Source organism: Podarcis liolepis (assembly GCF_965112155.1).
Source record: "Podarcis liolepis genome assembly, chromosome: 16".
Lineage (NCBI taxonomy): Eukaryota > Metazoa > Chordata > Lepidosauria > Squamata > Lacertidae > Podarcis > Podarcis liolepis.
In genome coordinates this window covers 12,402,707-12,417,575 of record NC_139567.1, presented here as the reverse complement: position 1 = coordinate 12,417,575, position 14,869 = coordinate 12,402,707, and the positions used below count along the sequence as shown (strand labels likewise).

The 14,869-nt window shown below is 42.9% G+C and overlaps 1 long non-coding RNA gene across 12 annotated transcripts in view; it reads left to right on the top strand.

Annotated features, from left to right (window-relative positions):
- Nucleotides 1–9,167, top strand: part of LOC310695833 — a 73,683-nt gene extending 64,516 nt beyond the window's left edge. For 8 of the 12 annotated variants that reach the window (XR_014520252.1, XR_014520253.1, XR_014520255.1 and 5 more), the window contains one exon: nt 1,851–9,167. This is a non-coding gene — a long non-coding RNA (uncharacterized lncRNA). Of the gene's footprint in view, nt 1–1,717 lie in introns of all 12 variants that reach the window. The other 4 variants (XR_014520257.1, XR_014520254.1, XR_014520256.1 and 1 more) reach the window with 4 other exon arrangements.
- Nucleotides 9,168–14,869: the final 5,702 nt, after the last annotated feature.

The following is a 14,869-nucleotide window of genomic DNA, read 5'->3' as shown; positions in this document are numbered from 1 at the left end:
CACAACTTGATCTGACACCAGGAGATCTATGATCATATCACTTGCTACTTTCAAAAGTGCAGTTAGGGTCACCAAATATGATCAGGATCATGACACTGGAGAAGGGAGGGATCACCTTTTCCCCCCTTTTTTCTTTTTTACACCATTGAGAAGATTTAATAAAAATGTAGAAACCACAAACAAAAAGGAAAAAGACAGTTGCACAACTGAATTGGGTCCTAACTCATTTCACTTTTCAAAAAAGCTACTTGGGACCACTTCACTCCTTTCCCCACTCGCCATTTTCCCAGTGAAAATCCATAGCTGCAATTTGCACTTATCACAGTGCTGGTTTTAATCTGGTCTTCTCTTCCTTTTTAAACTGAATATTTAAAAATTGGGCAATTCTTTTTAATAATTATTTTAAGGAAATGCAGTGCTACTTTTTATTGCTGTTAGCTAAGTCAAAAGTGGACTTATTAGAACATAATTGACTGTCTCTGATGTATAATAATAATGATGATGATGATGATGATAACAACAACAACAACAACAACAACAACAACAACAACAACAATAATAATAATAATAATTTATTATTTGTACCCCACCCATCTGGCTGGGTTTCCCCAGCCGCCCTGGGTGGCTTCCAACAAAGATTAAAAATACATTAAAATGTCACATATTTAAAACTTCCCTGAACAGGGCTGCCTTCAGATGTCTTCTAAATGTCAGGTAGTTGTTTATCTCTTTGACATCTGATGGGAGGGTCTTCCACGGAGTGGGTGCCACTACCGAAAAGGCCCTCTGCCTGGTTCCCTGTAGCTTTGCTTCTTGCAGTGAGGGAACCGCCAGAAGGCCCTCAGTGCTGGACCTCAGTGTCCGGGCAGAATGATGGGGGTGGAGACGCTCCTTCAGGTATACCGGGCCAAGGCCGTTTAGGGCTTTAAAGGTCAACACCAACACTTTGAATTGTGCTCGGAAACACACTGGGAGCCAATGTAGGTCTTTCAAGACTGGTGTTATGTGGTCTCGACGGCCACCCCCAGTCCCCAGTCTAGCTGCCGCATTCTGGATTAGTTGTAGTTTCCGGGTCAACAAGGCATTAAGGTATAACCCCATCTCTTCTCTTTTAGCTGGGGTGGGGTGGGCAGGCAGTGTTTTCCTATGACTAATGGCTAAAAAGAAACAGATTGAACTACTTTGGGCCTAAGGACAACACTTCACAAAACTGATAAAGCAGGCTCTGACCCACAAAAGGCTCCTTTGTATTATAATAAATTGAATAATCTTTTAAGGATTTGCTGCAACAGACTAACATAGCCATCACTCTGTAATCTATCTTTAAAGTTTACAATAACACTTCGGATCAAACTCATAACTATGATCAGCTATAGCTAAGATTTTCAAAAAATCTGTATGGCTTTAATAGTTGAAAGCCATGATAACGAGAGCCAGTTAAGGTCACTGGTCAAGGGCTCAAGTGACAGTTGCTTCCACATACCATAACGTAGTAACAGTTTCTGCTTTTCACCGATTTATTGCTGAATTTGTCCTGTCAGGAAGCAGACCAATTCAGAGCAGTGATTTAAGGAAATCTTTTAATAAAGGCACTTGGCAGAACTCCCCACTTGTCACCTTGCACAGCATTTAATATTCCAGCGTAACGTGACTGTTCATTTCTATTACAGTGGAGAATAATTGTTTTGATAATTGTTTGATAACGTGTTATTTTCAGGTAATTTATTTCTACTTTTTCCGCGTGGTGGATTCTCCTGTGTCCCTGGAGCAACGAGAGCTGCTGCAGGAGAAATGGAAGGCTTTGTATTACTTTGGAATTAATATTTATTTGGTTTCTTCACTTGCTCAAGAACAAGAGACTCCATGAATAATACATGGGCCCAAAGATGCCAAGATAGGAGGCTTTATATTCTGAATGCCAGTAGGATCCAGAAAACTTAAATCGAAGGTAAGAATCATCATTGTCGGGTGCATCAGGCATGGCTCAGGCAAATGGGAATTCGAGTTCACTTCAAGACCCATGTTTTTTTTAAAAAAATAAAAATGAAGGCAGATCCATTATTATCTTGGGGTAAATGGGGGTAGGAATGACCTGGGAAAAACAGACCACCAGAACGAAATACAGATTCAAAATTTGAAATGCACTGGAAAATCTCTAGGAGATTTGCATATTGCTTTCTTGACTTGGATGTATGACTCCTGAGTGTAAATTACTGGGCATGTTTCCTAGCTTTAGATACTTCCCTGTATTTTACTTTATATATGGTCCCAGAACATGATCTTAAGGCACATGATGCAACATCCTTGCCAAAGCTAAATAGGTCAGGGTCTTGATTAGTGTCAGGATGGGAAACCACTGCCTGTTCCTCTGGTTCAGGAAGTGAAGCAGCTCAGTCTATGATATATGAGCTGGAGGCTCCAAACTTTTCCTGATCAGGACAGGTGTTTTCATGAGCTTCCCTATCCTGAGTAATTTCATATGTGGTGGTGGCCCTGAAGCTCTTCCCTGGTTGACTGTCTCCTCTGATCCTGTGAATGTTGAGTGGGTGACCAGAGAGCAAGTCAGGAACCCATGCAGCTGTTGTGGTGTGCCCTCCAATCCTGTGGCAGCAATGTCTAGATCCAACAGGTTTTCAGGGTTTCCAGTGGTATGGAGATCTGCGTTGTCCTACTCTGTGTATGGGGATACCCCAAGTTCCAGAGATGCCATCTACCTGGGAATCCCATGCACACTGCATATAATAGAAGAAAGACAGGGTATAAAAGTAATAAATAAATATTAGCAGAATAATGTGTCTTACAGCTAAGAATTTTGCAGAAATGTAAAGGCCCAATGTAACCTCAGATAACTTCCCAGCTTCAAAAGGGGAAATGACATGCTGTTGATCCTAAAGGCTGCTTTTTCTTAGTACAAGAAGTGGTGTGTAGTTGTTTTTAATGCCTGCCTGCCTGCTACACATCCCAAGAGAAACTCCAGCTTAGCTTTTGGGTGACATGTTTTCCTTTGTTATCTCACATCAGTCCTGACACTGAAATTAGTCCGCTAATGCAGCCATCATGGTGCAACAAGATAAAGGGTCAAAAGATGCAGACATTTCTTATCACCCACTGGGTGGATAGATGTGAGCTGGTCAATAAGTGCTTAGTAATGTGTTCACGTTGTATGGAGCTTTTGAACTAATAGACATGTCAGCATAGTCCAAGAAGCTGATGTTTGTACATTTGGGATTGGCGTTGACATTCCACTTCTTCCAGTCTTGCTCTTCTGAATGTAATAAGCAGAACAATTGCTTCTCTGATCAATCATCTTGTTCCAAGTTGCTTTCTCTCCACCCCCCAAACCTTCCCTACGCTTTCTTTCATCAAGGGGTGCCTGATAAACACCATGTTTCACTAAATGAAAGGATAAGTGATGAGGCAGGCTAACAACTATCTATTCTGAGACTTCTTATTGAGAGAGACATGAAATTAAGGCATGAACATCATTGATGATAAGTCTACTTGGTTTTTGTAGTTCCCAGAGCATGAAATTATTGGGGATTTCCTGGTGCATCTTCCTTACTTCATGCCTTTCAGATTCTATAATATGCTGGATAATGCAGGCAAAACTAGACTGCATGCAGTTAATTGAAATACACAAAGCAGAGTGAGTTCCTATCTCATCAGTAAGGTGCAGTGTACTGAAATCTGAATTGTGCCGATCACTTGAGTCACTGTGTCTGTTTTCCAAAAATGACTGAACAGTTGCATCATCTATACAGCAGTTGTGTTTGCCATGATAAATCCCCAAAGTGGGAAAGAATGGTACATGTCTCAAAACACTTTGGGTTCTGTTATTGGCAGCCTTGAGCCTTTCCGTTATCCTGGAAAGGTTGGGGAGCTAACCCATTAGGCAAGGCGCAATCTATAGCAAAGTTTGCTTAAAGCAGCAGAGCAGCTGTCCAGCACAGCAATCCATGCCAGAGCAGAAGCATCAGCCTAGGTGAAGGGCATGAAACCTTTCTGGCTCTGTCAGCCAGATCCTAGCCCATAGGCCAAACTTGACATCACAGTGCCATCGGGCAATTGGGCACTTTCAAAGAGGGGCTTTCAATTGGGTGCTTACAAAAGGCTTGTAAAGAGCACCCAAGGCTTCCATTTTTGCACCCTATTAGTTGCCTATAACCTAGACAATTAATTAACTAGACATATAAGTTGCATACAGTATCTCAAGACTTGCCAGCATTGCCTGTGCAGCTTTGGTGACAGTTCAGAAAATGCAGTTAGTACAAAAATGTAGTAGCTGGACTGCAGCCGGGGACTACACACCCAGTCTTGCTCATATTAAAAGAGCCTCACTGGCTGCTGATCTATTTCCAAGCCTGATATAAAGATGCTAGTTCTAACCTATAAAGACCTAACTGGACCCAGGTATCTCAAGGGAAACCTGCTGCTCTGTCAACATGCACACATACTGAGGTCATCTGCTGGTGGCATTCCCTAATGACACTGCTATCAGAAGAGAGCTCACTGGAAAGACAGATCCTGAAGCTGAGGCTCCAATACTTTGGCCACCTCATGAGAAGAGAAGACTCCCTGGAAAAGACCCTGATGTTGGGAAAGATGGAGGGCACAAGGAGAAGGGGACAACAGAGGACGAGATGGTTGGACAGTGTTCTCGAAGCTACAAACATGAGTTTGACCAAACTGAGGGAGGCAGTGGAAGACAGGAGTGCCTGGCGTGCTCTGGTCCATGGGGTCACGAAGAGTCGGACACGACTAAACGACTAAACAACAACAAATCAGAAGAGAGGCAGGTAGTGGTCAGAAGACATCTGCTGTGGTTCCCCCATTGTGAAGCTCTCTCCCCAAGGGGACTCAACTGGTGCAGGACAGACAAAAAAAAAGGTACTTCTGCACACAATGCATAGTTCATCATGGAATTTGCTCCTACAGCAGGCAGTGATGACCACCAACTTGGATTGTTTTAAATGAGGATTGGACAAATTCATGGAGAATAATGCTATCAATGGCTTATTAACCCTGAGGACTATATTATACCTCCACTGTTGGAGGCCGTACATATGCCTCTGAATACTAGCTGCTGAGAATCGTGACTGGGATGAGTACTATTAGGTCCTGCTTATGGGAAGCACACAAGCACTGTGAGAACAAGATGCTGGACTAGATAGGTCACTGCCCTGATCCAAAAGGCTCTTGCTTTTTTATTGTCCAGGCACTAGGGTAAGACCCTTTTGTTCACCTAAGGTGTTTAGATAATCTAGTTGGTTTTTTAAAACTATAGTTTGGACAGAATAGGTCCATTGTTAATTATATTTTTATGTGATTGTACATTGCACTTAATTCAATTTATATAGGGTGATGTATCCATTAAAAATAGATTTTAAAAAATGATGGGGAGTTCACATATACTAACTGTTGCACCCATTCATAAGAAGGGCTCGTTTAAAGTGGCATATTAGCATTAATACATTTCCCACTGTCATAAAAGGCAGAAATACATTGTTAATTTCCACCCTTATTTTAATTTGAAACTGATGAAGAAAGGGATCTGTGCAGCCTGGAATCCTGCTAGTTCAAAGGGATTAATTAAAATAAATGCTTATTTCATCTCCCTTGTAATTTATTTAACAAGGCTCTATAGTGTAGGTAAAACAACCATAGTAGCCACCCTGAGAGATAAAGGTATCTCAAAGTATGAGGGATGAGTTTCAGTCTTAGACATTATTGTTTATGGATTCTGGAACGGAAGTGAATTTGCTCTGAAAGCAGCAGTTGAACCCACACAGATGTTAAGAAAAATCTGATGCTGACAAACTGTTAGTTGATCTTTAATTAGTTGCCAGGTTTGGAAACTGGAGAGAAACCTTACAAACATGGCTCATTGTAGGCAAGTAAGTGTGTCCTTTATGAGTTTGCAAATTGCTTAATAGAGAAGCAGAGCTCTTTGATAAAATAAGCAATGGGCAGATTTTCTTGCTCAGAATTTGCACATACAAGAGACACTTTGAAGTACTCAGGTGGACCTGTTTACCTGAAAGGACTACACTCTTTCAAAAGAGACACTTTGTGTTGATGTAGATGTTGATGCAGCATGCTGGCACCAGGTTGGCGAAGGCAACTCCAGATGATGTCCCCAAAGCTACTCTCTGCTTTGAAAGTTCAGGGTCCTGGGCAGTGATTCTGGTAAAGCTCTGAACTTCTGCTTTCAGAGGCTTGGAATGATCAGAAAACAGTGCTAACTCTAATGAATAAAAACAGCATGAAAGGCTTTTAATTTTGCTTCGGCCAAAAATTCTGAACCCCAAGAAAGTTTCTTTGGCAAAACATTGTTGCTAGTTCACAAATATACCTGTTTCTATAGGATCTTACATTTAAAATTAAGAAAGCCTTCACAGTTCTAAAGACAAAGGTTCCAATTTTGCTCAGGCCTTCTAGCTTTGGAAAAAGCATCTACACTTTTAAATATTTATTCACAATTTACCCTGACAGCCAGAAATGTGATTTTTAAAGACAGCAACTCAACTGAATACAACTCTTGAGTTCCTATGTGTGTATGGAACATACTAACACTCAATTCATGCTATCCTTTCAAATCGTAGTGTTGTGGAACTATTCACACAAACTATCTCTTCACAGGAAAATGAAAGTTGTTTTTTTTAAAGCATCCCTTACTATATTAGAATTATGAAAAAGATCCTAGATTGCATTGTATGATTTGTGATCTAGATTTTTTAATCCTAGGCATTTTTCCTACAATATGCTTTGTAGCATGTACACATGAATAATTTTCATCCCTGCCCATTCCTCTCTTTATTAGTAATCCCACTGAGCCCTCTTTGTCCCTCTTCATTCTACATTTCCACCCCCCACTGTCTTGCTCTTTTCAAATGTAATCATTAATATCAGAAAATTAACTGATTCAAATGAGCGCAATTGTCTGTGCTTTGAATATTCCCAGGGTTGCATCCAGGGGTGGCACTCACACATCTCATTTGCATCTCAGAGAAATGGGCTCATCCGGTTAAATGCTATGTTAAATGCACCACCTTCTGATATGTGTGAAGCAATGTATTAATAAACTGGGTAATTGTCAATTAGACATTCTAGAGGCATTTCGTTCACAATGGAGAGAACTGCAAATTTTCTTCTGGTGGAAGCCAGCACAGATCTGAAGTCCAAGAAGCTGCCCCCATTTTAACAGTGTGGCTGACAACACTATCCTATACACATCTACTCAGAAGTAAGTCACTTGAGTTCCATTGGGTGTACTCCTAAGACAGTGAATATAGGATTAGAGCCTTAGTAGACAGAGTAGTCAAACCTCTGTTCAACAATGCAGGTGATAAGTCCCTAACTCTCACCCTAACTCAACTCGGAGAGATGCAAAGAAGCAGGGATATCATGTATGCCATTTACAGCTCCTTGTAGGATGGAAGAGATCAAAGTGTAATAAGTAGTATTGACAGATACTTTGACTAATTCCTGTTCTGCTCAGAAAAGCCCCAGATTTTTTGTTTTTGTTTCCAACCTTGTGAATGCTGTGGACTTTCATCTAAATATGCAAAAAGAAAAAGAAAGAAAGAAAGAAAGAAAGAAAGAAAGAAAGAAAGAAAGAAAGAAAGAATTTGTGGAATGAAAATATATATCAGGGAACACCTTGAATTAAATATACATTTAGAAATCTTCACAGACCTATGTAGTATCTATTTACTTGCAGCTATAATAGCCAATGGCATGTTAGCATGCTGCCTATAGTGCATATGCATTATAGACTGAGCCCCTGTCCAACACAGAGTTGAGTGTACTTTGACCCATTGAATTCAAGTACAGTTGATTCTGCGTTGGATTGTATTCAGGATGTCTACTCATGGCCTGATCTCTGGATGTCAGTGCTTAGCCATAGCCATTGAGTGGGTGCTTATGTCTAAGTGTCAGAGCCTGAGAATAAGTGGTCTGAATTGGTCAGGGCTATTGTTCTCCATGCAAAATCTGAGAGTGAACAGAAACCTTTATAGGCATTCATGTTGAGCAGAGGCTAGCCAATGGTCAGCCTTGGTGTGCAGAGTCATTCTGGTACCTGGGGGTGCTACAGAGCCTTCCCTATGGGTCACCAGATGAGGGAGCTGGGCACAGAGCTGTGGCTTCCATAGCGGCTTCTGACAGCCCTAAAAAAGGAGAGGTGGCATGCATTTTGTAACAAATGGGGGGCGAGGGCTTGCCTTTAATTGGTCTTGGCAACTGGCTCCTCTTTGTGGGGTGTAACATCACTGAAGCAGTCAAATACAACATTTCCTGTTTGCCCAGAGTGGACACACTGGGGAATGTTCCTCCAGCCAGGAGGAATTCCTTTCACACCTGGTCTGGAGCATTCTCCCCCTGCGTGTAACCAGGTAGATGGGTGTGACCCTGGCAGACCGTACAAAAGGGCCAGTCATGCAGCCCTCTCTCTCTCTCTTGATCCCTTCTCTCTATTTTGCCTTTTGCTGTCTGCTGGCTCTCAACCAGCAGCACATGGGCTCATCCCTCACAGAGGATGAACCCACACTTTTCTCTGTAACTACAAGCTAAAGCCTGCCTTCAGGACCATACTGTGAACTGAATGTAAGTAAACCTTATCATTACTTTTAGAAGAAGACTATTGTGCTGTTATTGTTTTTAAGAGGGAGCTAAAGGGGATTTACCAGGACCAAGCCAATCTGGACAAGCCAGACTGAATTGCTTAACTCAAATGATTCTCATGAATCCATCAACTAGCTTCCTGCAGTGTACAAAGGAATGTGTTCTGCTACTAGCTCACTAACTTGAGCGAGGAATGATAATATTTAATCAATATATCCTCTCCTACTATCCTCAACATTCCCACACTCTTGACCACTGGTTTATTTTTACAGAGTACCCTGAATGTTTCGTTATCCCAAAGCATTCTTGAGGGTGAGTGGGGAATGTCAGCCTCTACAAAAAAACATACCATCCCAATCATCAACCAGAATGCCCTGGAAAGATGCAATGACCAAGACATTTGGGGAAGATAAAATGGTGACTGTGAGGAAGCAGCAGTCAAAAGGATCTCTGGTGCCACAATCAGCAGCAAAAAACAAAACCCATGAATATGGATAACAAATAAATGAAATGAATGAAGTTTATTAAATGTTACTCTTTTCCAATGCAGAGTGGTTCTTCCTTCAACAAAAATCTAACATTTCTGCTGCTAGAATTGGCCAAAGCTGTCAATTGGCCAATGCTATTTCTTGAAAGGTAAATTAGTCTTGCTCTGCTGACCAGAGAGCTTTTGCCACATAGATCTCTGTGTGACAAGCAAAGGTTTAGTGACAGAGCTTTTAGGTGAGATAGATCAATGAAAATGGCTTTTTGCCAGCCTCTTGGGTCTATTCCCTTGGGAACACATTCCAAAGATTGTGTTTGATGACATGAGCTCTGGTGAGCAAAAGCTTATGCCACAATACATTTGTTAGTGTTTCAGGTGGCATGGGACTCTGTGTTGTTTTTTCTGCAAAGGTTAGACTCCCACACAATGTGTTAGCAGGCCTCCTCAGTAGACACGTGTGTCACATACACACATTCTAGGAGCCTCATGAAGTAAGGGCTTTAGACAGTGGCAAAGGTCATCTCGGTGTATTTACCCAGTGACTTACACTCACACAGGTCTTGAGATGGGGAAGCCTATTGCACAGACACAGAATCAAAACACACACATTTAACATTTCAGTAACACAGCAAATTATGCATATCTATTATGGTAGTGGAGATCACTCAGCAACAATAAATATGCATCTATTTGGTTTGGGAGAATTAGCTAATTAATTGTAACTATGACAAAACCAACACTCTCACGCCATACATGCAAGAAGAAGCAATCACATGAGGCATAAGGGGAGGGGGAGTGAGTTTAGTGCTGCTTAGGGAGGCACATTAGTCTGCTCTTTTTATTTCAGCTCACTTTGCAGGCCAGGTGTTGGTCAAGCACAGCTGGGGAGGGAGAACTAGAGGGTGACTTCTAAAACACACAGAGGTAGGAAGCTACAAACAGATTTAAATACACAGTCATATACACACTCTTCCAGAACCACACTCATGACCACGTTGGCCAACTCAGTAAAGGATGCTGCTGAGCAGCAGAGTGGTTAGTATACCAACCTGTCTCTATGTCTCAACACCAGGTGCAGGCCCTCCAAGGCAGAGAGGTCTCCTAATAAGGGAGATAGAATGTCTGTGAACTATGGCAATCACACAAACACACACACCACAGCCCATCAGTCTGTGTTGATTCTGTGCCAAGGATCTCTTCTGACACCAGTGTTGCATGCCACCCCAATCTCCAAGTGGTGCAAAATTCCAGTGGTTCCATTCACTTATCCAGGGTTTGTGTTTGCTTGGAAATGAGGCACAGTAGAGACTATGAGGCACAGTGGAGACAGTGGTGTCTTTATGATATATGGTTTATTTACGCATGTATATAACCTAAGCCTACGGTGGAGGGGTTCACAGCATTAACACCCCAAGAGGGTCTTGTTTCTCCCTTCTAACTAACTGTGAACTGGGGAGGAGCCCCACCCATTTGCCATCTCACACAGAGCCACCTTTCCTTTGTTTCCCTTAATGGCCCATCCCCTAGGTTACCTAGTCAGACATAGCTGGTTCAGGTCAACACTATCTAGGACCCCCTCCTAAGTTTCAATGATGTTTGCCTGGTCAGTTTCCTCATCCATGATTAAATGACAGATAAGTATAGACCTGTTGTGAACTATCCTGGTATTACACAACTGTACTACCAGACTGGAGGGTGCAGTGGCAGAGCTACTGCATATCTGACAGTTACTGGAAAGGCCTAAAAGGGGAACAGTGCATAAACATCTGTGCCACCTTCCACGATGGTATGCTCTCTCTTCTATCCCCTAAGTTCTGCAAGTAACAACCACTGTGACTGGTGCATTCGTACCATGTTCTACTGCTTCCAACATAGGCACATTCAGGAAGCATTGCATCCACCTCTTGCATCTCAACCCATCTCACCAATCGACTCAACCACACATTGTGTTTTTAAGTTGTACATCACTTTGTTATATTTCCTATGAAAACGTGGTTTATCAGTCTCCACAAACAGACCTGCACACCCCACTCTTATCTGCAGCCAGCCACTGTTAATAAAAATAATAAGTTTGCCACATACAGTATACTATAAAACACACTAGTAGAGATCTACAGTCGGTATCATTCTGTCCACCTCACCATTCACCTGGAGCAAATGAAATGTCCCCCATCTCAACCAGAGAGGTTCCCCCCACTATTAAATAGCTTCTCGTCCCCAATGGTGTTGGACTGTGATAGAATGCAGTTGTTCCAAAAGCCCCATCTCTTATATGGAGTAATTATGCATTCAACACATTTTTCTGAATTCATCAAGCTTACCTCCTGGGGCCAACAGAAGCTGTATTTATATAGAAGTGTATTTCTATGTAGGTAAATGGTAACACCCTCTCCCTGCATGCTATGGTCCCATTTCTGATCTGTCCTCACACACCTGCTATTTATCAGTATTTGTACCGATGGAGAGTTCGCTTTAAAATAAATTAAAATTCAGAGTTGTAAAAACATATGTAGTTTGGTCCTTAGAGTCCCAAAACTTCCTAAATGCTCTCTAAACCTGTTTGTCTTCTGTGCACTCTTCATTTTCTTTTGCTGCAATAGACTCACACAACTACCCCTCTGGAAAGTGTAACAAAACTTTTAATGCTGTCCTTATTCCACAGCATCGGCTCACTGTGTTAGTTTGCGGTTGCAAAAGCAACAAGTCCTGTGGCACATTTAAAGACTGCAAAATTTATTGTAGCACAACCTTGGGGGGTCTGGGCCCATGAAAGCTTACACCACAATAAATTTGTTCGTCTTTAAGGCATCGCAAAACCCTTTCTCTTCCTTAATGGTTCTTCCTAAGCCAATGAATCTCCTGAGATCCTGCTGGTATTTTTACGGGTCAGAACATTTTTTGTTGGAAAAGTTTTACAAGGCTTTGAGGAGGGAGGATTTACACAGACTAGAAATGTTGTCAGGCTGAGCTTGTGTTTCTGCCGTAGAACAGAATTGCTTCTTGGAACTAAAGAAGCCCAGGATCTTGGAACAGAATGGGGAGTGGAAAGACATGGATGAAATGGAGGACTCCTGATTTCATCTCCCTGCTTCTCTTTTCACAAATCATTTAACCTTATTTCAATTTTTCCCCTGACACCAAAAAGTGCAAGTGCAGGAGACTAATTATAAGCTGCTGTGTTCCCTCCCGCCTCCCAGCCCACCCCGTTCAATAGCGACTCCTTATCTCCTGCCATTCTCTGAATGGTGGGGTCTGGCTCCCATCAGAGGATCTGCTGCAAGGAGATACACTATCTCCCCTTATTATCGCAAATTGCAGAGCTCTGCAAAGTCTAATAACACTTGATGACTAATCAGATCTCACTGAAAGTCCATTGGCTTTTGCTCACACCATGAAGGTTGAGCACTGCTGATCCAGTTAGTTATTCACTGAAATGCAAATTCAGTTCCTTTCCTGGTCACTGCACTGATCTCTAGCTTGACCAACATGGGTCATGTGAGCCCCTTCCTCCTTGGTCGCATTTTTCTGCCTAAGTTTCCCAAGCAAGTCTCATTAATATAGATTGTACCACTCTCCCTCTTGACATTCATTTGTCATGCCTTTTTATCTCTGTTGTACTCTCTGACAGTTTTCTCTCTGTCCCCTCCTGGTGTGTGTGAGTTAGAATGTTAATCTCTGCCAGGCCATTTCTCCCTCCTCGTGTGCACCCCTCTTTCCTTTCTAACCTCAGCAGTTGCCTTGCTCTGGGGAGTCACAAAATGAGGAGGAGGGAGGAGAAACTCAGCTGGGAGAGGCTGGTAACATTGCAGCAAACCACATGTGCCCCGAATGGTTTGTGGATGGATGGTCATGTATATATGCCATTCACAGGCAGCCTAAGCAGTCCATATAGAAAAAGAAAGGGATGATGGAACCATGTGGGCTTACAGCCCTGTAAAGTTGGGATTGGGTGCCATTTAATTCATCTCCCTGACAGCTGTGCAGTCAGGCCCTCATCCCTTATCAGCAGCATACCCAGTCGCTAACATATGTAGTTTCTGTGTTGGAAGGATCCTTAGGGACCACTGCACAAGCATAATACTGTCTACAATACTGGCTTCAAGTCTCCATTCCTCTCTCTCACACACATCTAGTCTCTTCCCTTTTCCTTCCTTGGAGACTGGGGAGATAAGATATGTTGTTCTTCTGCTCTTAGTGCAGTGGAAGCTACCCAATATGTAGACAAACCTATAACCCACTTAGTATAGATAAAGACGAGCAATACTCATTGGCTTTGGCTGTCTAGGGTTACAGAAATGAGTCTTTCCTAGCCCTGAATGACTGAGGCTGCATGTACGCTATACAGTCATACCTCATGTTACGTCCGCTTCATGTTACATTCTTTCAGGTTACGTCCCGCAGTGACCCGGAAGTACCGGAAAGGGTTACTTCCGGGTTTCGCCGCTCGCGCATGTGCAGACGTGCAAAATGACATCATGCGCATGCGTAGAAGTAGTGAATTGCAACCCGCGCATGATCAGACGCACCACTGCAGGTTGCATTCTTTTCATGTTGGGAACGGGCCTCCAGAATGGATCCCGTTCACAACCAGAGGTACCACTGTACCTTTAAAGCATATTTGAAGCACATTTCTCCTCTCAAAGAATTCTGAGCACTGTTTTTAACCCTTCTACAGAGTTACAGGTCCCAGCAAACCTTTTGTGGGCTCAAGGCCACAAACAGGTGCACCAGTTGTTGGCAGATGTGGTCAAACATTGATCCCCAAAGGCCACGGAATGCAAGAAGCATAGTCTGTGACATATCTCTGCTAAGCACAAGTGTATATAAGACAAACGTAGCAGCTATTCACAACATCAGTCAATAATGCAACATTCTTCTTTGCTATGCTAATTTAACACCTGTAGCGAACGAGAAAACTTTCATGTCAATTGAGTCCTAAACAAATACAATCAAACTTAATTATACATTCCAGTACAACACTGCTGTGTAAGCAAAGTTGGAGGAGGTGACTCTTGGGGAAGGTGAATTATAGCTCTGTGTATTATATGCCACCATCAGCTCAAATTCAGACTAGGACAGCTTTTGTCAACCTTGTGTCCTCCAGATGTTGATGGACTACAATCCCCATCAGTGGCTGATGGGAGCTGTAGTACAACACATCTGGAGGGCATCAGGTTGGCAAATGTTGGACTAGAAATATAATGTCTGTGGTTGCTGGATGAGTTTCTGAATGGGCTTGCCCTTCTCCAGAGCCTAGGCTGACGTATCTTCCTTCTGTAAACGAATGTAGAGGCACATCTAAACAATTTAAAAGCAATAGCAGACAGTGGGGTGGTATCATGAACTGGCAGGACAACAGGGAGGAGGAAGTGGATCCTGGCGAGGGGTGCAGCTGTGACTAGGACCTACCAGGGCAGGTCAGGGACGGGGAAGGAGAGGTTAGGGTTGTGGAAAGTACATACAGGATGACAGAGGATGGTGAGGGGTTGGGGGTCAGTGTGCAAGGACCAGAAGTACAAGACTCCTCACCAGGGCCAGAGAGGACCCCATCTCCATGAACAAGGCAGGCTCTGAAGCATAGGGATCAAGTGAGCAGGGCACTCCAGGAAGCTGAGGCAGGCAAGGGCCCCCAACACAGCTCCCTAGCTGCCCAGGTGGGGCTCACTAGCTCTGGGAGGAGATGTGTGATTCTTCTGCTGGAGTAGGCTCAGAACAGGTAAGGGTCACACGTCTCAACAAGCCCAGATGCTGCAATCAACA